The 25,773-nt window shown below is 37.6% G+C and overlaps 1 long non-coding RNA gene and 3 other non-coding genes across 4 annotated transcripts; 3 read left to right on the top strand and 1 right to left on the bottom strand.

The window, feature by feature from the left end:
* The first annotated feature begins 2,097 nt into the window (after window positions 1-2,097).
* Window positions 2,098-2,170, top strand: Trnak-uuu. The gene has a single exon. It is a non-coding gene; the product is annotated as a tRNA-Lys (tRNA).
* Window positions 2,171-3,111: 941 nt separating this feature from the next.
* On the bottom strand, window positions 3,112-3,184 carry Trnak-uuu. Its single transcript has one exon. It is a non-coding gene; the product is annotated as a tRNA-Lys (tRNA).
* A 766-nt stretch (window positions 3,185-3,950) lies between these two features.
* On the top strand, window positions 3,951-4,023 carry Trnak-uuu. Its single transcript has one exon. It is a non-coding gene; the product is annotated as a tRNA-Lys (tRNA).
* Window positions 4,024-7,403: 3,380 nt separating this feature from the next.
* LOC119560557 lies at window positions 7,404-14,974 on the top strand. Its single transcript, XR_005221029.1, has 3 exons — window positions 7,404-7,657; window positions 13,610-13,846; window positions 13,973-14,974. It is a non-coding gene; the product is annotated as an uncharacterized LOC119560557 (long non-coding RNA).
* Window positions 14,975-25,773: the final 10,799 nt, after the last annotated feature.

Here is a 25,773-nt window from a genome sequence, read left to right as displayed (position 1 = left end):
TTTTAACAATTTAACAGTTAGGAAAATTCACAGAATTTTTTAACAAACAGAAAAGTGTAATAACGTTTTTACGATCTTCCCATCGACCTGTTTACTGGATTTATTATGTAATTTATATCAATTTAATACCATATTTTGGTATTTTGTAGATTTTGTTTAGACTACTCTCTGTTACAAAAATTGGAATGTGATGGTTGCCAGAAAATCTTCTTCACTTTGAATCCCCATTTAGAAATGAATTCACAAAAAAAATTCCCCTACGCAAAGATTCTGAGAAAAGGACACCAAAGTTGTAAAATCGTGATTTTTGGTTTGTTAGTTCGTCAAAACATATAAAAAGCCACTCTCTTATCTTTCGAAACCTTCACTCAAAATAATTTTATCCTTATTGACCTTTATTGATTTTAAACTTTCTATTGGACAAATTTGATAAGATTTGTTGCAAGAACCAACCATTGAAAATAATGGGCAGTGCCACTACTATTATTATGACCGCAGCAGTATATATATGGCTATGACTTCTGTCGTTTAAAGCTCCGTTAAAAAGATCCTAATCTTTAATAACGATTTCATGCTTACCATTTAACAACGTTCGCGCTGAAAAAGTTATCACATTGAGCACATTTTGGATTTAAGTATCTAATAATACCAAACTGTTTATTCTGAAAGTGCTCGGTATATAAGGCGCATAAATTACATAGTGTTATAGCGGCAAGTCGTAAGTAAACTTAAAATATTAATATTATTTAGATATATGTTTCTCGTTTATTGCAGTTTCCAATACTGGCTTCTCTTACTAGCATATAATTTAAACCCAACTTAAATTATCAATGTATGTATATTGATTTAAGAATTATTCGTCCCCAAATCATGTCGGCCACTTTCTTACCTTATTATTAATCGTTCTTGTTATTGGTACAAATATGACAAGATTTTAGAATTATTCATATTTGACTGTAGACCGAAAGTTTCTGAAACCTAATATTTTCGGTCTTGGAAATTCGTGCTTTGTTCTCGGGTTCTGTATTTGTCAGGCCTGTCGAAGCTTTGACAACGAAAATACTTGATTCAAGTACGAAATACTTGATTTCAGAGTGTACGTGTACACTTAAGTTTTATTTGTTTGACCGCATTTGTTTTGGACTATTTCGCACCTAGAAATACAATTTGAAAGGACATAAACCATACAAAAACCATTTGGTTGTTCATTTCCGTCTTATGTTTAAATTATATTCTTGACTATTTCTTGGACTATTTCGCACCTAGAAATACCATTTGAAAGGACATAAACCATACAAAAACCATTTGGTTGTTCATTTCCGTCTTCTAGTTTTATTATATTCCTCTTCTTCTTATTTTTTACAAATTTTCCAGACTCATTATAATTTTGATGAGCTAAGCAAAATCCAACAGGTCTTGCAGAAGAAGATCCATAGAGTATAAGCAAACAAAAGCACCTCTTAACGAGGTAGAAATCTAGTGACGATCGCACCTTCAGCAAACAAAAGTTCTGATATCAACTTTTTACTAAATAAATACAATTTCTTATCTCTTATCTCTTAAATAAGGGTCTGACTTAAATTAAATTAAATTTGATAATATTTAATATAAATGTTTTAATTGTTGACCAAATATTGTAATCGCCGCTAGGTGGAATACCTCCTTAGATGGGTAAAGTATATCTTATAGGCGAGACACTCGACTAAAATGTTCCTTTTTATTTATCTTAGTACCGTTATTGTCCGCACCGTAAAGTGTGCGTTTGTACGTTTTGCGGCACCGACCTTATCAGTAGGAATTATTTAAGTTTATTTTACTTATTAAAAAAAAATATTGGACCCAGTGGCGGATCCATGATTTGGTTGTTGGGGACAAAATACATATTTTTTAATTGTAATACTCTTTTAATATTTTGCTTGTTTTGATTTTTTAATTTAATGGGGAATCTATCCCTATACACCCCATCCCAGTGGATTCGCGCAAGATTGCAGCTGATAAAGTCTTTGTGGAAGGTCGAACCCCTGCTTAAAAGGGAAAGGGATACGATTTTAGCCACCCCTCGGCGCTCGGACGCAGTTTGTCGCGTCCTTAGCCAAGGCCCGGATAGCTCAGTCGGTAGAGCATTGGACTTTTAATCCAAGGGTCCAGGGTTCAAGTCCCTGTTCGGGCGATTTATCTTTTTTCCTTCTTTTTTTTTAAATCTGTTTATTTTTGTTTTTTTTTTTTAACCCAGATTAATCACTATGGAATGTAGTGCCGCCGTGTTTCCCTCGTCACAGTTGGCAACGCAGCTGCGACAAAGCAGTGCGCCCACACTGCTTCGCGTCGATAAGGTGGTGCATCGATAAGGCAGTTTGCTCGAACGGAATGGAAGCGGTGACGTGTGGCTGAGTGTTAGACGCAGGCACTCCGACTGGAAGGTTGGCAGCTTCTGTAATCACGCTTCTGTGAGGTCCGATTGTGGGATGGCCTGAGGCTGGGATCTACTGTGTAGCGGACCAGCCCATGTTGACGGAACGTCCGCACTAAGCTCGCCATCAATATGGGTGCCATGGAGGAGTCCGTGGCATTCAGGTTGGCTAAGGAGGGATGAACCGGGCCAGGGGTGAAAACCAGCAGCCAAGAGTTCCCGTGGTAGGCAGTAGTGGGATAGCGTACCGGAGTGGACTGCCGTTATCAGCCCAACCAATATGGTTGGACCACAATCTTTTTGCCGCTTGCTTGTTTGCTCCATAAAGGTTTTCTTTTTTCTGTTTACCCAAAAGTTGTCTTTCTTTTTCTCCACTGGATGTCAGAGCAATTAAAACACAGTTAAAAGGAGAAACTTTCTTTTACTGTCAGTTAAATTATGTAAAACAATAATTGCAAGCCCCTTTTTTTCTTTTTGCCGTTTGCTTATTTGCTCCAAAAAGAATCCTTTTTCTGTTTTCCACAAAGTTATCTTACTTTTCCTCCACTGGATGTCAAAATAAACAGCTATCAACAAGCATAAAGGAGATACTTTCTTTTTCTGTCATTTAATTCATTTAAAACATTTATTGCAAACCATCACGATAAAAATCTTTTAGATTATAGCGACTTTTGCGATAGGAGTTCAAAAAAAATAAATGCCGCCCGAACAGGGACTTGAACCCTGGACCCTTGGATTAAAAGTCCAATGCTCTACCGACTGAGCTATCCGGGCATTCGAACGTCTGCCACCAAAAAGCATTACTTACAGGAACAGAATTTATTTTTCCTTAAAATACAAGATCACTGTATTTTTCATAAATAATAAAAAGTTATTTATAGTTTTAAAACTATTTTTGCTCTTGACTGGAATGTAAAATCTAAATATATTTATACATGCATACAGAACAGTTTTTCAAGCAAATGTATTTGTTTGACCGTGTTTTGCACTGAATGTGTATTACAAAAAGTTTGCGGAGTTGCCAAACGCGTTTCGTTTGTGAATAATTTGTTTCAGTGCAGTTTTTGAAATGTATATGAATATGCATGCAGTATTAAATAAACAAAAATATATTTGAACAGATTTTACGAACTAATATGTGGATAACACAGTATACAAAAATACTATAAAATTAAACGGCAGTTCTTTAAATAAATCAATATTTGTAATATTTTATTGTATTGTTCCTGCGGCAGCTGCAGGATATAGTCACCCGATCGGCATGAATGCTTGTCCTGATCAGAAAGCTAACTTCGTTAAGCCTTGTAGCTAGTAAAATTGCATGCAATTAAATTTAAAAAAAAAAAACATAGACCAGTTTTTTAAATTAAAAAATATATTTTAAATTGTAAAATAATTGTATCTTACAAAAAATAATTTACGTTGCCAAAATAAGACAGCTTATAAAGCTTTCGGAAAGCTTTTTCGTGCTTGACACTGCCAGTGTTATCTTACGACCCGTTTGCATGTGTATGACATTTTGATGGCGACAATGTGCAATGCCCGGGTAGCTCAGTCGGTAGAGCATTGGACTTTTAATCCAAGGGTCCAGGGTTCAAGTCCCTGCTCGGGCGGCCCTTTTTTTATTTTATTCTCACTGAAAACAATGTTTTATTTTTTGGTTTTGTTAAATGTCAAACTCAATTTTGATCACCTTCGTGCAATGCTTTCAGACATTTTTCCGACCTAGCAAGTCGTGCATAGCAGAGAAACGAAACTAGAAACTCGAAGAGAAATCGCACAGCAGCCAGGCAAACATCTAATTGAACCCTCATGAAATTAGCACCTTTTATTTGAGTTTCCATTTACTGTCGACATCGTGGATATACCCAAATTGTGTGCTGTACAACGTTCCCTCCGCTTTCTGTATCTATAGATACTGCCGTATCTACTACTCCACGGATATGTGTCTGCCAGTTTTCGTTAGAGATTGTGTGAGTGCGATGTTTGCTAGACTCCGTCGGCAAAACGAAGAATACGGCTTTTATTGTTCGACGTTTTCGGAGTACAGAGAAAAACTTTATATATGAACGAAATGCTCCCCAATTTATAGAATTTAAGTACCTTAAATTTAAAATGGATTTTTATGTATTTGATCCAGAACTTACACATTTCACGGATAAGAAGTTAGAGTAACTGCCGAATTGCCAACTTGTTTTTTAGGTGCTTAACCTTTGCATCATTCAATGCGGCATTTCTTTCAGTGCTACTGGATACGCTCAAGAATTTTTGACACACTTTCCGCCGAAGACAAAGAAAACGGGTACATATAGTCTGTACCGATACCAAATCGTGGCGGCTCTGGTCGATTTAGCAACGGACTTGGATGCTGGCTGTTTGTTGCCGCCTGCCAAGTGAACTAGAAAACGAATGCGTTTAATTAGCATTCATTACGACGAATCATCAAATTGCCCCACCGCTCACGATGCAATAATAAAAGCAGGGACGAAAGGCCCGAGAGGAGAAAACGTTTGGTGTACATGCTAATCTACAAAGTAAACGCAAATATTTAGATGATAAACCAAAGTCAAGAGACTTTTCAAAACTGTTCCATGACGTTGGGTGATGTGCTAGGGAGAAATTCCATCAAGGCTGCGACCATTAGCGACCTTTTACCTGTTGTTGGGCCCGGGGCTTCGGACCGTTTCAGGTAGCCATCGCATAAAAAAGAAAATCCTAGAGGAAATATGGGCCATAAATTAAAAATGGCAAGCAAGAATGAGACAATGGGTTTCCCTCGTTAGAGCCGGAGATCAGCTTGCATTTCTCATTTCATATTTTCTTCGGTCGCTTATGACAGATTTCCAAAACACAAATGGCGAAAGTCAAAATATTCTTCAGTTTTTTTTAGAATGGCATCTGCTTTATGATAGTTCAAAGAATTATCAGAGTATACTAAGCGGGTTGACTGCACAATCATGTTGCATAAGAAAAGGACATACGTAATTTCTACAATTTGAAAGATGTCAAATAATTAACTTAAGACCTTATTTTGTCGACAGTTAATCAACCATTTAATGGCAAAATTACTTCAATTGGGCAACAAATTTTTAGTTAAATTGTGTAATTTAAATTTTTAATTAGTTCAGCAATAAAAAAATAAAGTACTCACGGTTATCTTTAGTTTTAGTTTTTTTGCCATGTTGTCTATTAAGAATACAAGATAAAGGGCAATTCTGATATTTTTATGTAACCTAAGTAAGCTGCACTTTCTGGTAAAATACATACATATATGGGCAACCAATATTTCTTCCATTTCCAATGAAAAGAAGCTAATTAAAATATTTCCCTATATTGACTTTCATAACTGAGTTGGCAAATGGTTACAGCTAATGGTGTCCCCATCGATGGCTAACTGGGTAATTATCAGTGCAACAAATTTGAATTTAACGAGCGCATCAACACCAGACTCCGCCCACTGCTCTAATCCCATCTTCCGATGAATGGGGTCTTCCAGGACCTCTCGAGGACCTCGAGTCTCCCTAGCGAGGATTTTCCTCAGCAAAGCGACGGTCTGATTAATGAGGCTTTAAATATCCCACTTTGATTTCATTCTGAAAACACGCGGAGTGTTCTCGTCGCCGCTCCGACAAAGAAGTTTCATTGACTCTCGGCTCGTTTGGTGAGTACGAAGGGGGGCCGGAGGGGCGACAGGGAAATAGATATATGTATATATATAATGGTGCTCTGGCCTCGTAAATCGCCGAGTAAACCGAGGTCCTCCTACGCACACACACGGACATCCATTGGAGAACTGAGCACGCTGGAAACAGAGTCCACAAAAGTCTACAAATGAGCTGGATGGTCTCGAACTCTCCCAAGAACAAACCCACATTGTTGTGTCCTAGAAAACCTATAGCAGGAGTTGCTACACTCCGCGAAACAGTCAAGGACAAAACTGGAAAATATAGGGATATGATATAAGAATAAGCGATTTTAAAGATCTCTTAGAAAACGACAAATTTTTAATCTGGCCACTCATTAACCTTTCTTTAAATATTTTTGTTTATTTTAAATAATAAAAATTGTTTAAAATATATAAAAATATATTTTTGACCCACAGATAGTAAGCCTAAACATCTTGACAACCTGATAAAGTTGTACTATGTTATTTTGATTAGCTCTGTTGATTTCTCGATTTTAAAGTTCTCTTAAAAAACGTCCAATTTTTAATCTGGCCCCTCATTGGACTTTCTTTAAATATTTTTTCTAATTCTAATAATAAAAATTGTTTAAAATATATTAAAATATTTTTGACCCACAGATAGTAAGCCTTAACATCTTGACAACCTGATATAGTAGTTCTATTTTGATTAGCTCTGTGGATTTCTTGATTTCGGCATAGATATGGATTAAAAAAAATTTTTTTGTGTAGTGTTTATTTTAAAGGTGCCTCCTTTTAATTAATGACAACATTTTTAATTCGTGAAGTTGAGGGAACTAACGATAGATTATGAAAATTATGAATGCAGACCGTTAGATTTGATTAAAAACAACATAAAGTGGTAGGAAGAATAGAAGGCAATGATCAGGAGATATTATAATAAAATATTATATAAAAAAGTAAATTCTGGTGACTGCTGCACGAATCTTTCGCTTAAACTTAATATCACCTTGAACACTATGGGAGTTAGAACTATTATTTTATATTTTTCTGCCAGTGTGTCGTGCGCTCTCTTCTGCAGCCTGGCTCTCTCCACTCTTGGGCCACACACAACCCAGATCCAGACCCAGATCCAGATCCCGGGGAGGGCAGGGCAGGGGAGGGGTGGCAGCGGGAGAGCGGGCATTATGGCTGTTATCAACTTGGCAAAAAAGACCGCTTACCGCTCGGCAGACGTCGACTGCGCTGAAATGGTGAGCTGAGCTCACTTCAGTTTCAGTTTGAAATTTGACGCCGAGCGCGGCGGAACGTTGGGCGTTCTGCTCACAGAAAAAAGCGGCCATCGCCAGCCGCTGCTTCTGCTGGCGTCGCCGCAGCAGAGCAGCCATTATCCTGCAGGAGGCTGCGACCTGATCCCTGGGCCGTGCAATTAGCATGGCTGCGAAATAAACGAAAACCAAAAGGGCCAACGAATCCAGAAATACTCTAAAAAACTCGGTGCCAAAGTGTTGAAAATACAGGGGATGTGTCTTCCCCAAAATATATTGATTGCCACACTAGTAAAACCCCAAGTACAAACGGATTTAAAGCTGCATTCCGATCAGGTATGTTTTTCAGTTCCAAATCCATACAAATATTTATACTACATTTCTTTAAAAAATAAGCTGGGCAAAAGTCACCGTGTCACTACGCATGTGCACTAAAAGGGGGCTGAGTGGGCGGCCTGGGGAGGTGGGCTGGTGGGTGGCCTTAGTCAATTGCCATTTCCAAAGCCTGCGCCTGTCCTCGTTTTGACTCGTCGTCGCCTCTGCATGAGTGTATCTGTGTGCTCCGTGCGGAGAGTGTGGTAGTGTGGTAGTGTCGCGAACGCCCGGAAATGTGCTCCTTTCATCCACTTTTCATTTGCGCAGAAACACACACTCTGAAAGCCACCCAACCCCTGCAATCCCAAAAGTTGGGCGCAAAAAAAGAGAAAAAACCCGAAACCGAGTTTCAACCTCGTTGTCGCGCTATCAGCAGCAACAACAACCCCCTGGCAAAGGCAACCCAACCCCCTCTTCCCTTTCTCCTTCCCCCTTACCCCTTACCAATTTCAATTTCCCCGCTCCTGGTGGAAAACACTTGTCCCGCCATTTAGTGCATGGGTTAAGTAGTATACCGAAATACTAGTGGCATTGGCTCTGCCCAAGAAAGCGGCGACAGCTGCTGCAGGCCACCCACCCATCATAATCCCGTAATGGAATCGGGGGGAGGCAGTGGGGTGGCCAAGACGATGATTATCGGGTCCAGATACGCCAAGTGGCAAAGTGTTAAGCCTCGGGATGAGAACGGGATGATGATGATGATGGGGATGGCGATGGTGACCCATCCCCAAGACTCCTGCGGCGGCTGCATTTAATGCGAGTGCGTACATAGCGAGCTGCAATACATTACACACACTGGGAAAAATTCAGTCGTACTGCTAAGTACTTCCTAGGAAATCCGAGTAGTAACCTTTTTTAAAAGTTTTTTTTTAACTATTTCAAGTTGCACCCCGATTATATTTGAAAATGTATTTTATAAAAATTATTTTCCACTTCTAGTGTACTACTAGAACACTACAATAGTATACTATTGTATACATTAATTATTTAGTCACTTACTGTCAAAGTAGTCAGTAAAATATTTAAGAATAGGTATTTGAGGTAGGTGGTTAAACAGGTAAAAGATATGCATATTTGAGCTTGAGTATTTTTTTAATCAAAACTAAGTTTTTGTTGAGAGCTGAAATCTGCATTTAAAAAAATGTTTAGACAGCTCAATATAATAAAGCAACTTGAGTGTTTACTAAGCTAGACTTTTCTGACTATTATTTCCAGGCATAGGTATTATTACTTTATATTTGGATTTCCTTTGCGATAGGAGATAATCTTTTTTCTGTGTGATTGCACATACCCCTCCACATAGTGCTTCTGTGCGAATTTTGCGTGGGGCTGCGCGTAAGGTGCGTGTCATCCAATTTCTGCCAGGGATGCGCAGCATTATGGCGACGCTTTCGCTCCGGGGAACCCCCGAAATATCTCCCTTTTTGGATGAGCTCGCAGCGTAAGAGAAAGCGGTTGCACCCAAAAATCAAATCGCTTTGTTACCGTTTTTCGATTTTACCAATTGTTTCTTTACTCATTTAGTATGCAAATGGTTCGAACTAAAACCGGCAACTGACTAATAACCTAATGAGCAGGTGACGGCGACAAAACTTGCTGGGTCACAGGCTTTATAGGAAAAGCCAAGTAAATAAGAGTTTATCGCTATTTTATGCATTCGCTGACGTCGGCTATTGAAACCATGGGTAGCCGGCTAGGGGTTTTTGTGCCTTTTTCTCAAATTCGGAGACCAGTTCGTCTCAAAGTTTGGCTGATATCTTTATGAAGGTGCTGTTCCAACAAGTTTGTTTGTTTTTGGGCTTTGACCTCAATATGAATCATAAATTTGCCTGGGCTATTGTATAATTATTCGGCTTGTCCACATGGCCCACAAATGCATGCAATGTTGGCTGAAATTCCTCTGGGCAATTAAAACCTTTTACAAGGGAGCTAGGCTGGGATATGTTTGCAGAGAGGGAGTGCCCGAGATTAGATATGAATTTTTAACAGTATGCATTGGGAATGTGCTGCTCATAAATATGAATAAGCAGAGGAAAGTGTCAAGCGTTTTCAGATGCGAATCTGTTGACTGTTCATGAGAAGTCTCTTTCATAGTTTACACAATTCAGTGTCAATGGGTCACCAAATAATTGAGGCTATGCTGCATAAGTCATTAAGTGCAGATATGCAAACGAAAACATAAAAGCGGAGATTTAAAAAATATTTTTTATTTTTCACTCAAAAATAATGAAAATTAAATGCATTTATTGAATGGCGCAGTACCTTTTTTGATTCACAAAAGTCCCACAACAAACAAATAAACAGTCCTAAAATAAAAACTTCCAAACCGGTTCATATGTTAATTGCTTACAATCTTACGTCAGAACAGAACCACAACCATTTTGGAAGCCCCAAAAACCCCCTGAGAAATTACATTCACCTCAGAATCGACCTTGCCACATGCTGCATTTTTTATGAACTTACTTCCTTATCGAATTTTTCATATTAACATACCCTTAGGACTACGTTTCAAACAACCCCACTTAGAACCAAACCGAACGGAGCTGAAAATTTCTTCCACCTAAATTGGGGTAACTGCAGTATGACATATTTATTGGAATTTCATGCAAATTTTGAAACAATCAGCCAGTCGGGGGAATGCAGCTGGCCTGGGAACTTGCACTTCGTAAAGTGTACAGTGAACAAAACTTAAAAGTATCAGCATAAAGAGTAACCTTAGTAAGGTATCAGTCTGAAATGAATCATCATTTATCTTATGATAATAACTAAGTAGTATCAGTTTTCATATTATTTTAAATAATAAAATATTTGAAAGATGCGAGCACTATTATATAAAGGAGATAATATTAATATTAATATTAATATATTTTTTGAATAAATAGTGCTTTCCGTTTTTCTAATTTAATAAAGACTTCTCCGTCGTTAAGTTATTTTGCGAATATTTGGTATTGCCAAACATTTTCTTAGCTTGGAACCACTGTTTTATACGCCGCCACCTGAGAACGCATTTCTGTTGCCCGCGCATTTTCATTAAGCCCACTGAAAAGATAAATTAAGACACTAAAAATAAATAAAATGCAAAAAGAGAAGGAAACAACAAGAATCGCGAAAGGAAGGCGCGTATTTTTGTAAACAACAAACAGACACCGACAATATCGGGATAGAATAAAACGGAGACGCAGACCGGTATGCGAGCCCCATACGATGGATATGGGGTAAAGATACCGATACCTATACAGATTCAGATACAGATGTACAGATACAAAATGCCGCAAACCTGGGCAGGTTCAAAATAAATGCAAAAAATCGCGAACCGCGAACCGTTTTCGGAATTTCTTTCTCAGTTCTCTTTCAACATTTCTACCTGCCTCTCGATTTTCGCGGCGAATAGCAGGAAGGTGAAGTAGCAATAATAATATTATTCAGTAAACTGAAACAACCTTGGCCTCCGAAGCTCCGCGCTCGATGCAAACAACTCAACATGGCGAGGGCACTGTGGGGCAACGGTGATTGAATAGTGACGCGCGAACTTGATGCACAGTGACACTTGGCACCGAACTGACCAAGGTAAATTATCTGCCACCACCCCACACCACATCGCGCCCCAGACAGAGACTTTGATTTATGTGCGAAGTTCTCTTCATGTGCTAAAAGCAACATTGCGAAAATTTAGCCAGTCATTGCCCCTTTGTGCGGCCGTATCTGTTGTTGGATGGTCGATGGTTTATGGGTCTGGTCAGGGAATAGGCTAGCAGATGGCAGGAGGGGATACACTGGAATCCCGGAAGCCTTGTGCTAATTAACGTTTTAAATTGGAAAATAAATGTACTTCATATAAAGTATATAAAGTACTTATACAAAATTATTTATCTATTTAAACGTATAACCTTAACTAAGGTTAAATACCAAATTATAAAGTAATTAAAGTTTCACTTACTTGATTTGTCTTAGTGAAATATTAAAATTTAGCTTTTTATGTAAATCTGAGTTTTTAAAATTTGAAAGTATGCTTCAAAACTAGTATCCAAATTTATGAATAATAAAATAATATGTTTGTATAGAAAAGGGAAAAAGATATTTCTAATTTTACCAATAACTTCTCAATTTTACTAAACTAATTTTTCTGAGTGCACAGGTGACTGGGGAAGATACGCATTCTTTACTCGCCTTTTGTGCACTTTTCGCGCTACTTCCGGAGGGGATTGCTCTTGGAGTTTCTCTTCGTACCTTCCTAATGATATTGCATTTGGAGGCAGAATGTAAGCGCCTGACGAGTTTGGAACTTTCATACGAAAAAACTAATTGATTGAGTGATTCATGTGGCTTACAAAACTGAGTTATTAGGTTAGCCAAAAGTAATTAATGGACTTCCTAAGCCTGCGGCTCGATTGAAAATCGTTTCGGTTTGGCTATCAGCAAACAAAAATAGCATAAGAATTTCCAAAGACTGCCGAAATTATATCGGCGGACTCGCTCGTACATCATACTTATCAGTGTAGATAGGGTCTGAGGTATCGGGGGAATAGTTTGTAAGTTAATTAATCAATGTTTCTAGGTAACAAAAGTCGATTAGGTCGGGTTGTCTAGTTAAAGATGAAATTTGACAACAATATTAAAGGGCTTTTTGTGAGTGTTGAACGTTTAACATTGCCTACGATGTAAAGTTTCGTTGTCGAAGAATTAATAGAACTATCATCTAGTCAAACTTTTCGGATACAAAATAATGATTGGGTAGTAAAAACGATAGAGGAAAACAAACATTTTATTGGTAAATCATAAAACTGAACAATAAATAGTTCATGTTGAAGTTGTTTCTTCAACTTTCTAATAACTGCCAACCATCAAATACAAACCGTGCGTTCCAAATAATCAGTTCATAAGAGATTCATGTTTAAATTTCAAACATATTGAATTTAATGTGTTGTTTTGTCATAAGGGGAACTCACCTGATAAATAAGACTTATTCAACTGGGTATCTGGAAAACAAACAGAGTGACACCCCCGTCTAAAAATATATTTATATAATACCCCACTATAACCATACTATCATTAGCATATCGGCATGACTGTACACAATGGCCGTGAATTGTAAGTTAACTTTAAACGCTGCCAACCGCAAAATCCTTCGCTCGCTCGGGCGCAGCAAATTAACGACAGATCTATTATTTCCATAATATATTTAATGTGGCCAAATATTTGCACTGCATTAGCGGGCTTCGGGAGGCCGTTGGGCATGTGTACTTCCTGACGATTTCGCGCTAAGTGTTGGCTTCTGACCACGTGAAATCAATTAGCATTTCTGATTCGGGGGTGCCGATGGGCTGGGGTGATGTAATATATTTTTGCGGACACCGATTTGGCAAGACGGCGTTAATTTGGCCAAGGTGTTGAAATATGGAGCACTTTGCCAGCGAGCTTCGGCTGGATGATCACAGAAATAAACGCGACTTTGTCCCAGCTGCCTTTTGCCTGCGTGGTCCTTCACCCCTATTTTGCTGCCAAAAGAAATCCTTGCTACCCCTTGTGGATTGTGTGTACACATTTGGAGAGCCCTCTCCCGCTCTCCCGCTCTCTCTATCCCTCTCTTTGAGGCAGGGTAAAATAAAACACCGAGCAGCCATGTTGAGGCTGCAAAAAGGACAACAAGGGCTGCAGACAAAGAGGCACCGCAGGCAGACAGAAAGAGAGGGAGCATCAGGGGGTGTGCAAAGTCAAGCGATTCGTCCTTTCTCCTTTGTTTACGCAAGATTTGTTGCCATTACGGCCCCTAATCCGGGGGATTTCTAGGGTAACCGTGGCCCGCCGGCCCCGAAAAGGTTTTTGACTTTGGCAGCTTAGTACTGTCTAAGGCCGGCCGTTTAGTGCTAATGAATCCTGCTAAAAAGTCATTAATTAATTGAAATTTCATTACAGGACACACGAACTACATAGGAGCATCTGCCGGAACTCCCTCCTCCTCCTTCTCCTCCTCATCCTCCGGCCATTACTCAGCAGTCTCAGCAGGGCTTAGTGCTGAATCATCGGCACCATCGTTACCGATTACCAATTTACTCATTTACCGATTTGGAGCAGGAACGCGAAGGCTTAAGAAGTGGCGCCCAACGCTGGGAACTGCTTATTCTGCTTCTTCCACTGGCGACAGCGATCCAGGTCGGGAGCTTAGCGAGGCGACTCGCTGATTGATTTCAGTGCAAACAGAAGACCCCGAAGCTAACACCCCGCCCTCGGGCAGATCTATCATTCATTAAATGTGTTTCTTGTCTATCCAATTTTCAGGCCGCGCACCCATTTTATCGACGTGAAGAAAGTGCCGTAATCCGCGGGCAATCAATTAGATACAAGCACACTAAGCACTCCCAAAGACATAGCGGCCGTATCTTATCTTATCGCCGCTTCTTCCGATAAGGTCGGGTCTTACTTTCCGCACTCTGTTTTTTTCGGACTACTGCCTAATCTCGGGGCCCTCGGTGAGGTCTTGGCTTCAGTTGGTTTCCAGAGGTGAGGGCGAAGACAACACGGAGCTGGCTCCTGCGGCGGAAAGGCTTCCGTGACTCTCCGGACACGGACACGAAGACCTCGCGAATGCCTATATTTAATTGGCATGCCACCACGAGCTTTGTAATCACATTTATGGGTCATTCCATAATTTCGAAGGGAATAAGGCAAACGGTTGTATAGTCGCCGGCCATCGCCGCATCACGTGTGGCACGATAAATATAATTTACCCGAGGCGCATGTAAATGCCCCGCCGCCTAAATTACCCCGCCTTGTACACACACATTGTATATGTTTACTAACATTTTCACTTTTTTGCAGCCGTGATTGCCCACCCTGAGTTCATTTCGCCCCTGCGACTGCTCTCCTACAGTTTGCTCCACGTCTACCCTGTAGATCCGAATTTGTTTTATACTAGCTTTAAGGACAAATTCGGTTCTAGAGAGGTTTGTGTGGTTCAATATCCATCGTAAATCCATAATTTAAAGTGAATCCTAAATTAAGTGATAAAGTGAACATAAAAACATGGTTATTACTAATAGAATTGATTTAAGAAGTTGATCTAAATTATCCAAAAGGAACACAAAAAAATAAAAATAAAGATTAGAGCCCCGGCTTCAATTAACAAATGTAAGAAATGTAGATAATAATATAATTATTACACTTACTCCAGGATGACTCACCTTCAACAATTAACACCAATTACTGTTGCCAAGTAATAGATAATTTTTAGTGCTTACCATAAAATCCATGATAATGAATAGCTGTTTTGACACAATTTTCTCCGACTTCCATTTATAGATAAGGTACAAAGTATTAAAGTTTCACTTTTCAATGTCAATGATTCAGAGGCGAAGGAATTTAAAAACTGAAAACTGAAAATTTAAATTTTTACAATTTAGAGTTTTTAAGTATACTTTTTGTTTTCAAACTTTTCCATTGTTATTAAATTTACTTACTGAAATAGTTTAGTTTTTAATTGGAAACATGTATTAAAAACATACATATTCGGAAATTGAATTTTGATTAATTTGTTTTAATTAAAACTTAATTGAAAAAGAAAAGCCAAAATAAATACATTGGTTGGTCGCTTTGAAGCAATTATATTATATTTCTTATCTTTTTAGTATTCAGTAATAAAATTCTTATCATCAACCCTCGGGCTGTCTTCACCAAGAATTTTTAACATCCTTCAATTGAATTAAGCACCACATTTCAAATTTCTGGCTACCGGACATGGGGTAGTTAAGTGTTGTTATTGCTGAATTCTTTCGCTTTCATTTATATTCCTGCCGACTTCAATTTATTGGATGTGTTGCATGAAATTTACATTTTCACAATTTTGCATACAAATTGCTATTACAATTTCGCAGAAGGGTGTGGGTGCGGTTCCACTCTACATGGATATATGTATGTATGTGGGCCTTACCAAGGCATTTGGGTCAAGTCGATTGTGGCGCGTCGATTTCTGGTCGTGTTTGTGGGGGCAGGATTGTCGAAGCTTGCAGTTTTGCGAAAATGTCCCTGCACTTTGACCAATTTGCATAGGACGCCACATCCTTTGTCCGTTATGCCCGGAAACCTATTCGCTTCCGAAAGAAATTCCGTCTATGTAAGCAGGGCACCTCCTGTCACTGGAAAACCTCACAAAAACTTCATGAGTTCTTCTTCAGGTTACCCTCTTTAGAAATTGTAATCGTCAGTAATTAATCGTTAGTTAAGCCTAGTACTCAGATCGGCTATGAGTTTCACTAGTCGAAAAATCTTGTTCTTTGTAGTGTGACCGAAGTTTTAAAAGTTTACCCGCAGTGCATGTAGCATGGTCTTACTGTCTAGCAGCTGTGTTCGTTTCGTTGACGATATAAAAAAGACGAATCTGCTGATGCACAAATAAATGGAATGTTCAAAGTTCAATTTTGTTAATTAGTAGTTTAAGACCCCTTTTTTTCAATACGCCAACATGGGCCTTGAGGGAGTGGGAGCCGTACAGAAAGTCACCAAGCATGGCCTTTCCCACTCAGATTCTCTAGTGGGTCTCCAGAAAAAATACCAGATTTCGCGAGTGAATTTTCGATGAACGCCGTTAGCCGCGACCCAAAGAATAAGAAATTAATTCTTTGGCGGTGTTCGTGCAGAAGTGGTGGGGATTTTTAAAATTAAAAATGGAAGAAAAACACCAAAAACGGGTAAAGGAGGTCAGTGCAGATGAAAAAGGACGCCTAATCCAAGCTGTTGGCAATTATTGTGGGACTTGACCGACAGGAAGCAATACCACAACGGGGCAAATCCGCAGAACAGTTGAAGAGAGTTACCATAACTTTGGTAATTGGATCCCGATTTCGAAGTGGCATACCTTTATGAGTTTGTGGTTGAGTTCTCTAATAATCTACATTCAAATATTTCTTATTTTTCTTAATTTTAACCCATTGTCATGTCCGATTTTTCCGTATTTCCAATGGCTCCCAGAATGGGAACCCAAAACTAGACTTCTAAATTCCATAACTTTGGTAATTGGATCCCGATTTTGAAGTGGCATATCTCTATGAGTTTGTGGTTGAGTTCTCTAATAGTCTACATTCAAATATTTCTTTTATACGAGGGTCAAAATTTTAACCCATTTTCATGTCCGATTTTTCCGTATTTCCAATGGCTCCCAGAGTGGGAACCCAAAACTAGACTTCTAAATTCCATATCTTTGGTAATTGGATCCCGATTTCGAAGTGGCATACCTCTATGAGTTTGTGGTTGAATTCTCTAATAATCTACATTTAAATATTTATTTTATCAAACAAAAACACCTCCGAATACATAAATTTAATATAGTATATTTATTTTATCGAATGTAATATCATTTTTCGTCACAATTGTTGATATCAGCAATTTTTGATAAAGGCGCGTTCGCCACTACTTTCTACCTCGTTAAGAAGTGTTTTTGTTTGATATCAGAAGTTTTTTTTTGCTCAAGAGTTTAAGTACCCCAATACCATGACTAGGTGTCGTCCCCATATGAATTGGCTATTGAAAAACCATACACACAGATTCGACCCCTAATCTTAGCTGAACGCCACCTTAAATTAGGCACAACAAGTTTTATCGCTTCAATTACCTATTTTAATAGCACAAGTTTGGAATCTCAAGGGCTGTATAGTTTCAGATTCCAAGAGAAATCTGTCGTTTCTTACATTTCCCGCCGAACTAGCGGGCTTCTTGCAAGTAACGGACCCTAAAACCATAACAGATTTACCGTTTGAAAAAATCTAATAAGAATTTTTTTCATCAAATTGGTTTTTTTCTTGTTTACTCGATAAGTATGAAATATTACGTATACGGAGCTAAAGCGAGTTGCACTTTTTATCGCTTAATATCTTCCAAACGGTAATTTTTAGGGCAAAAAGTGTTAAACATCAAAAGTTGAGGAATCTCAAGGACTGTATGATTTAAAATTTAATAGTCAAAAACTGGTTTTAAAAAATAACTTTTTATCATAACTCTAAATCTATTATATTCAGACAATTAGCATTAGTTGTTTAGATACTATAAGCATTTTAAATCTGGCTTTTTTTTTTATTTCCCGCTAAACTAGCGGTTTTTTCCAAAAGTCGTAGAATAAACGTTTTCTATTTCAAGCGTATCTAGCAGCTCCAATTTTCTAAATTTTTACTTTTACACTTTCACCGCTTTTTCTCCCAAACAAATCTATATTTCGATAGTTGGTATCCAATCTTCTTAGTTTTTGCAATACCTTTCGATTAGTGTATCACTCGTTGCGATCGGACCATAATTGCAGATTTTCAATTCTGCGGCTATATATAGTAGTTGTCATCGCACGCTCTCTTGCGCGCTTCGCCACTACGTGTACTGCCGTCCACAGTGATACGAGGGTCAAAATTTGAACCCATTTTCATGTCCGATTTTTCCGTATTTTCAATGGCTCCCAGAATGGGAACCCAAAACTAGACTTCTAAGTTCCATATCTTTGGTAATTGGATCCCGATTTCGAAGTGGCATACCTCTAAGAGTTTGTAGTTGAATTCTCTAATAATCTACTTTCAAATATTTCTTTTATACGAGGGTCAAAATTTTAACCCATTTTCATGTCCGATTTTTCCGTATTTCCAATGGCTCCCAGAATGGGAACCCAAAACTAGACTTCTAAATTCCATAACTTTGGTAATTGGATCCCGATTTTGAAGTGGCATATCTCTATGAGTTTGTGGTTGAGTTCTCTAATAATCTACATTCAAATATTTCTTTTATACGAGTGTCAAAATTTTAACCCATTTTCATGTCCGATTTTTCCGTATTTCCAATCTCCCAGAATGGGAACCCAAAACTAGACTTTTAAATTCCATAACTTTGTAATTGGATCCCGAATTCGAAGTGGCATACCTCTATGAGTTTGTGGTTGAATTCTCTAATAATCTACATTCAAATATTTCTATTATACGAGGGGTAAAATTTTAACATATTTTTATGTCCGATTTTTCCGTATTTCCAATGGCTCCCAGAATGGGAACCCAAAACTAGACTTCTAAATTCCATATCTTTGGTAATTGGTTCCCGATTTCGAAGTGGCATACCTCTATGAGTTTGTGATTGAATTCTCTAATAATCTACATTCAAATATTTCTTTTATATGAGGGTCAAAATATTTATCCATTTTCATGTCCGATTTTTCCGTATTTCCAATGGCTCCCAGAATGGGAACCCAAAACTAGACTTCTAAATTCCATAACTTTGGTAATTGGATCCCGATTTTGAAGTGGCATATCTCTATGAGGTTGTGTTTGAATTTTCTAATAATCTACATTCAAATATTTCTTTTATACGAGGGTCAAAATTTTAACCCATTTTCATGTCCGATTTTTCCGTATTTCCAATGGCTCCCAGAATGGGAACCCAAAACTAGACTTCTAAATTCCATAACTTTGGTAATTGGATCCCGATTTCGAAGTGGCATACCTCTATGAGTTTGTGGTTGAATTATCTAATAATCTACATTCAAATATTTCTTTTATACGAGGGTCAAAATTTGAACCCATTTTCATGTCCGATTTTTCCGTATTTCCAATGGCTCCCAGAATGGGAACCCAAAACTAGACTTCTAAATTCCATAACTTTGGTAATTGGATCCCGATTTCGGGATAATAATCTACATTCAAATATTTTTTTTATACGAGGGTCAAAATTTGAACCCATTTTCATGTACGATTTCTCCGTATTTCCAATGGCTCCCAGAATGGGAACCCAAAACTAGACTTCTAAATTCCATAACTTTGGTAATTGGATCCCGATTTCGAAGTGGCATACCTTTATGAGTTTGTTGTTAAATTCTCTAATAATCTACATTCAAATATTTCTTTTATACGAGGGTCAAAATTTTAACCCATTTTCATGTCCGATTTTTCCGTATTTCCAATGGCTCCCAGAATGGGAACCCAAAACTAGACTTCTAAGTTCCATAACTTTGGTAACTGGATCCCGATTTCGAAGTGGCATACCTCTGTGAGTTTGTGGTTGAATTCTCTAATAATCTGCATTCAAATATTTCTTTTATACGAGGCTCAAAATTTGAACCCATTTTCATGTCCGATTTTTCCGTATTTCCGATGGCTCCCAGAATGGGAACTTAAAACTAGACTTCTAAATTCCATAACTTTGGTAATTGGATCCCGATTTCGAAGTGGCATACCTCTATGAGTTTGTGGTTGAATTCTCTTATAATCTACATTCAAATATTTCTTTTATACGAGGGTCAAAATTTGAACCCATTTTCATGTCCGATTTTTCCGTATTTCCAATGGCTCCCAGAATGGGAACCCAAAACTAGATTTCTAAATTCCATAACTTTGGTAATTGGATCCCGATTTCGGGATAATAATCTACATTCAAATTTTTTTTTTATACGAGGGTCAAAATTTGAACCCATTTTCATGTACGATTTCTCCGTATTTCCAATGGCTCCCAGAATGGGAACCCAAAACTAGACTTCTAAATTCCATAACTTTGGTAATTGGATCCCGATTTCGAAGTGGCATACCTTTATGAGTTTGTTGTTGAATTCTCTAATAATCTACATTCAAATATTTCTTTTATACGAGGGTCAAAATTTTAACCCATTTTCATGTCCGATTTTTTCGTATTTCCAATGACTCCCAGAATGGGAACTTAAAACTAGACTTCTAAATTCCATAACCTTGGTAATTGGATTCTTTCGAAGTGGCATACCTCTATGAGTTTGTGGTTGAATTCTCTTATAATCTACATTCAAATATTTCTTTTATACGACGGTCAAAATTTTAACCCATTTTCATGTCCGATTTTTCCGTATTTCCAATGGCTCCCAGAATGGGAACCCAAAACTAGACTTCTTAATTCCATAACTTTGGTAATTGGATCCCGATTTCGAAGTGGCATACCTCTATGAGTTTGTGGTTGAATTCTCTAATAATCTACATTCAAATATTTCTTTTATACAAAGGTCAAAATTTGAACCCATTTTCATGTCCGATTTTTCCGTATTTCCAATGGCTCCCAGAATGGGAACCCAAAACTAGACTTCTTAATTCCATAACTTTGGAAATTGGATCCCGATTTCGAAGTGGCAGACCTCTATGAGTTTGTGTTTGAATTTTCTAATAATCCACATTCAAATATTTGTTTTATACGAGGGTCAAAATTTGAACCCATTTTCATGTCCGATTTTTCCGTATTTCCAATGGCTCCCAGAATGGGAACCCAAAACTAGACTTCTTAATTCCATAACTTTGGAAATTGGATCCCGATTTCGAAGTGGCAGACCTCTATGAGTTTGTGTTTGAATTTTCTAATAATCCACATTCAAATATTTCTTTTATACGAGTGTCAAAATTTTAACCCATTTTCATGTCCGATTTTTCCGTATTTCCAATGGCTCCCAGAATGGGAACCCAAGACTAGACTTTTAAATTCCATAACTTTGTAATTGGATCCCGAATTCGAAGTGGCATACCTCTATGAGTTTGTGGTTGAATTCTCTAATAATCTACATTCAAATATTTTTATTATACGAGGGTAAAATTTTAACCCATTTTTATGTCCGATTTTTCCGTATTTCCAATGGCTCCCAGAATGGGAACCCAAAACTAGACTTCTAAATTCCAAACCTTTGGTAATTGGATCCCGATTTCGAAGTGGCATACCTCTATAAGTTTGTGGTTGAATTCTCTACTAATCTACATTCAAATATTTCTTTTATACAAGGGTCAAAATTTTAACCCATTTTCATGTCCGATTTTTCCGTATTTCCAATGGCTCCCAGAGTGGGAACCCAAAACTAGACTTCTAAATTCCATATCTTTGGTAATTGGATCCCGATTTGGAAGTGGCATACCTCTATGAGTTTGTGGTTGAATTCTCTAATAATCTACATTCAAATATTTCTTTTATACGAGGGTCAAAATTTTAACCCATTTTCATGTCCGATTTTTCCGTATTTCCAATGGCTCCCAGAGTGGGAACCCAAAACTAGACTTCTAAATTCCATATCTTTGGTAACTGGATCCCGATTTCGAAGTGGCATACCTCTGTGAGTTTGTGGTTGAATTCTATAATAATCTACATTCAAATATTTCTTTTATACGAGGCTCAAAATTTGAACCCATTTTCATGTCCGATTTTCCGTATTTCCAATGACTCCCAGAATGGGAACTTAAAACTAGACTTCTAAATTCCATAACTTTGGTAATTGGATCCCGATTTCGAAGTGGCATACCTCTATGAGTTTGTGGTTGAATTCTCTTATAATCTACATTCAAATATTTCTTTTATACGAGGTTCAAAATTTTAACCCATTTTCATGTCCGATTTTTCCGTATTTTCAATGGCTCCCAGAATGGGAACCCAAAACTAGACTTCTTAATTCCATAACTTTGGTAACTGGATCCCGATTTCGAAGTGGCATACCTCTGTGAGTTTGTGGTTGAATTCTATAATAATCTACATTCAAATATTTCTTTTATACGAGGCTCAAAATTTTAACCCATTTTCATGTCCGATTTTTCCGTATTTCCAATGGCTCCCAGAGTGGGAACCCAAAACTAGACTTCTAAATTCCATATCTTTGGTAATTGGATCCCGATTTGGAAGTGGCATACCTCTATGAGTTTGTGGTTGAATTCTCTAATAATCTACATTCAAATATTTCTTTTATACGAGGGTCAAAATTTTAACCCATTTTCATGTCCGATTTTTCCGTATTTCCAATGGCTCCCAGAGTGGGAACCCAAAACTAGACTTCTAAATTCCATATCTTTGGTAACTGGATCCCGATTTCGAAGTGGCATACCTCTGTGAGTTTGTGGTTGAATTCTATAATAATCTACATTCAAATATTTCTTTTATACGAGGCTCAAAATTTGAACCCATTTTCATGTCCGATTTTCCGTATTTCCAATGACTCCCAGAATGGGAACTTAAAACTAGACTTCTAAATTCCATAACTTTGGTAATTGGATCCCGATTTCGAAGTGGCATACCTCTATGAGTTTGTGGTTGAATTCTCTTATAATCTACATTCAAATATTTCTTTTATACGAGGTTCAAAATTTTAACCCATTTTCATGTCCGATTTTTCCGTATTTTCAATGGCTCCCAGAATGGGAACCCAAAACTAGACTTCTTAATTCCATAACTTTGGTAATTGGATCCCGATTTCGAAGTGGCATACCTCTATGAGTTTGTGGTTGAATTCTCTAATAATCTACATTCAAATATTTCTTTTATACAAAGGTCAAAATTTGAACCCATTTTCATGTCCGATTTTTCCGTATTTCCAATGGCTCCCAGAATGGGAACCCAAGACTAGACTTCTAAGTTATAATCTTTGGTAATTGGATCCCGATCTCGAAGTGGCAGACCTCTATGAGTTTGTGTTTGAATTTTCTAATAATCCACATTCAAATATTTCTTTTATACGATGGTCAAAATTTGAACCCATTTTCATGTCCGATTTTTTCGTATTTCCAATGGCTCCCAGAATGGGAACCCAAGACTAGACTTCTAAATTCCATAACTTTGGTAATTGGATCCCGATTTCGAAGTGGCATACCTCTATGAGTTTGTGGTTGAATTCTCTAATAATCTACATTTAAATATTTCTTTTATACGAGGGTCAAAATTTTAAGCCATTTTCATGTCCGATTTTCCGTATTTCCAATGACTCCCAGAATGGGAACCCAAAACTAGACTTCTAAATTCCAAACCTTTGGTAATTGGATCCCGATTTCGAAGTGGCATACCTCTATAAGTTTGTGGTTGAATTCTCTACTAATCTACATTCAAATATTTCTTTTATACAAGGGTCAAAATTTTAACCCATTTTCATGTCCGATTTTTCCGTATTTCCAATGGCTCCCAGAATGGGAACCCAAAACTAGACTTCTAAATTCCATAACTTTGGTAATTGGATCCCGATTTCGAAGTGGCATACCTCTAAGAGTTTGTGGTTGAATTCTCTAATAATCCAAATTCAAATATTTCTTTTATACGAGGGTCAAAATTTGAACCCTTTTTCATGTCCGATTTTTCCGATTTAATCTACATTCAAAAATTTCTTTTATACAAGGGTCAAAATTTTAACCCATTTTCATGTCCGATTTTTCCGTATTTCCAATGGCTCCCAGAATGGGAACCCAAAACTAGACTTCTTAATTCCATAACTTTGGTAATTGGATCCCGATTTCGAAGTGGCAGACCTCTATGAGTTTGTGTTTGAATTTTCTAATAATCCAAATTCAAATATTTCTTTTATACGAGGGTCAAAATTTGAACCCATTTTCATGTCCGATTTTTCCGTATTTCCAATGGCTCCCAGAATGGGAACCCAAAACTAGACTTCTAAATTCCATAACTTTGGTAATTGGATCCCGATTTCGGGATAATAATCTACATTCAAATATTTTTTTTATACGAGGGTCAAAATTTGAACCCATTTTCATGTACGATTTCTCCGTATTTCCAATGGCTCCCAGAATGGGAACCCAAAACTAGACTTCTAAATTCCATAACTTTGGTAATTGGATCCCGATTTCGAAGTGGCATACCTTTATGAGTTTGTTGTTAAATTCTCTAATAATCTACATTCAAATATTTCTTTTATACGAGGGTCAAAATTTTAACCCATTTTCATGTCCGATTTTTCCGTATTTCCAATGGCTCCCAGAATGGGAACCCAAAACTAGACTTCTAAGTTCCATAACTTTGGTAACTGGATCCCGATTTCGAAGTGGCATACCTCTGTGAGTTTGTGGTTGAATTCTCTAATAATCTGCATTCAAATATTTCTTTTATACGAGGCTCAAAATTTGAACCCATTTTCATGTCCGATTTTTCCGTATTTCCGATGGCTCCCAGAATGGGAACTTAAAACTAGACTTCTAAATTCCATAACTTTGGTAATTGGATCCCGATTTCGAAGTGGCATACCTCTATGAGTTTGTGGTTGAATTCTCTTATAATCTACATTCAAATATTTCTTTTATACGAGGGTCAAAATTTGAACCCATTTTCATGTCCGATTTTTCCGTATTTCCAATGGCTCCCAGAATGGGAACCCAAAACTAGATTTCTAAATTCCATAACTTTGGTAATTGGATCCCGATTTCGGGATAATAATCTACATTCAAATATTTTTTTTATACGAGGGTCAAAATTTGAACCCATTTTCATGTACGATTTCTCCGTATTTCCAATGGCTCCCAGAATGGGAACCCAAAACTAGACTTCTAAATTCCATAACTTTGGTAATTGGATCCCGATTTCGAAGTGGCATACCTTTATGAGTTTGTTGTTGAATTCTCTAATAATCTACATTCAAATATTTCTTTTATACGAGGGTCAAAATTTTAACCCATTTTCATATCCGATTTTTCCGTATTTCCAATGACTCCCAGAATGGGAACTTAAAACTAGACTTCTAAATTCCATAACCTTGGTAATTGGATTCTTTCGAAGTGGCATACCTCTATGAGTTTGTGGTTGAATTCTCTTATAATCTACATTCAAATATTTCTTTTATACGAGGGTCAAAATTTTAACCCATTTTCATGTCCGATTTTTCCGTATTTCCAATGGCTCCCAGAATGGGAACCCAAAACTAGACTTCTTAATTCCATAACTTTGGTAATTGGATCCCGATTTCGAAGTGGCATACCTCTATGAGTTTGTGGTTGAATTCTCTAATAATCTACATTCAAATATTTCTTTTATACAAAGGTCAAAATTTGAACCCATTTTCATGTCCGATTTTTCCGTATTTCCAATGGCTCCCAGAATGGGAACCCAAAACTAGACTTCTTAATTCCATAACTTTGGAAATTGGATCCCGATTTCGAAGTGGCAGACCTCTATGAGTTTGTGTTTGAATTTTCTAATAATCCACATTCAAATATTTGTTTTATACGAGGGTCAAAATTTGAACCCATTTTCATGTCCGATTTTTCCGTATTTCCAATGGCTCCCAGAATGGGAACCCAAAACTAGACTTCTTAATTCCATAACTTTGGAAATTGGATCCCGATTTCGAAGTGGCAGACCTCTATGAG

The sequence above is a fragment of the Drosophila subpulchrella genome, unplaced genomic scaffold, assembly GCF_014743375.2.
Source record: "Drosophila subpulchrella strain 33 F10 #4 breed RU33 unplaced genomic scaffold, RU_Dsub_v1.1 Primary Assembly Seq354, whole genome shotgun sequence".
Classification (NCBI taxonomy): domain Eukaryota; kingdom Metazoa; phylum Arthropoda; class Insecta; order Diptera; family Drosophilidae; genus Drosophila; species Drosophila subpulchrella.
This window is presented reverse-complemented; position numbering and strand designations above follow the sequence as displayed.